The sequence below is a fragment of the Triticum aestivum genome, chromosome 2A (assembly GCF_018294505.1).
Source record: "Triticum aestivum cultivar Chinese Spring chromosome 2A, IWGSC CS RefSeq v2.1, whole genome shotgun sequence".
Lineage (NCBI taxonomy): Eukaryota > Viridiplantae > Streptophyta > Magnoliopsida > Poales > Poaceae > Triticum > Triticum aestivum.
The window spans coordinates 656,638,877-656,640,396 of NC_057797.1; positions in this window are offsets into that span (position 1 = coordinate 656,638,877).

Here is a 1,520-nt window from a genome sequence, read left to right on the forward strand (position 1 = left end):
TGCATGTTGTTGTTGCTTATCTGTTGTAAATCATTGCTTGTGTCAGCTCTCTTTGCTTTTCCTTTTTCTTTTTAGCCTTTTTTGTTGTTATGTGCATTCTCAATATTGACTTGATCTTAATATTGTGTTATTGCAGAGGTTGAGTAAGAGGCATCGTCTCAAAATTAATATTTTACCCGTAGTCCAAAAAGGATAATATGGGGTCTAGGGCACTGTGCCTATGTCTCATACAAATGTCTTCCGTTTCTTTATGATTTTATTATTCTTTGTTGCACTACAATGTTAGTTTGGAACAAGTAGTGGATTTAGCGTTTACGGGCATACACGATGGATTTCCTCTTGGTGCTTGAACTCACTCTCTTCCTTTTCTGCCTCATTTCGTTATAAAAGACTCATTATTTGAAAGAAAGTAATGGAAATGGGATTGCCGGTTAAAAAAGCTTATTAAGTTTCAACTAAGTTCCATCGGCGAAACTTTTGTTTAGTGACCGTGGGTTGAGTTTGATGAAAGTGTAGTACTTGTGCAATATCATGGCTAGATTTCATAGATTACACTCAGGTATGCTATTTTAGTTGAGGAAAAGGGGAGCAAGCAAGAGATGCAATCTGAATGGCCTAGATTTTAAAACCCTCTATCCATGTTCAAGTCATTTTCACATGTATTTTAAACAACGCTCGTCTGATACAATCCTCCCATGACTTTCCTTATAATTATCGACCAAACGACATACATAGACATCGACACCATCCCTAGTGGACTTTGCTCAAGGTCAAGGCTCTCGAGAATCCGCCTCTGCATTAACAAAAAACAAAGAAAAGGACAAATCTAATTACGCAACTCCCGTAATAACATAGTCCAACCTTGCTCCAAGATGGATAGATGGATATAACAAAAGGCTGGCTGTCGCGGCTGCACGCCTGGCATCGGCAAATGGCGATATCTATCCAGCACCAATTTCTCAAAGGAAAGAAAAAAAAGTCTATCCAGCACCAGCAGTGGGCCCCTTTGTCAGCACCTGGACCAGACAGAATCCCTGACGGGTGAAGTGCCCCATGTGGACGGCGCAGCTCTTGAATACGAAGCATTTTTGTCATGGACGCCGAGGACGAGCCCGCCCTGAATAGGCGCTTGGTAAGCTTCAAAGCCAAACCCGCCCGGCCGGGGGAGGATATCCTATGCTTTCCCCCCTTCCCTGATAATAATAATAATAAATAAAAAGAAAGGAAGAAAAACGCCGTGGCGCACTCCCGCCTGTCACATACAGTATTTTTGGCGCCTGCACACACGGCGACAAGGAGCGGCGTCCACGGTTCCACCGGTGGCGCGGACGCTTCCGCCAAAAAGAGGCGGAACGCGATCGACGACGCCCCGTCTCCACTGCCGCGTAGGCATCGACAAAACATATGCGGAAATAGCACACGCGCCCACGGGTTTGGCTCGCCTCGCCTCGCCTCGCCTTAGCCTTAACCCACAAACCAAAGAAGACGATAGACAAAACCCAAGCGAGATGAACGAAGGA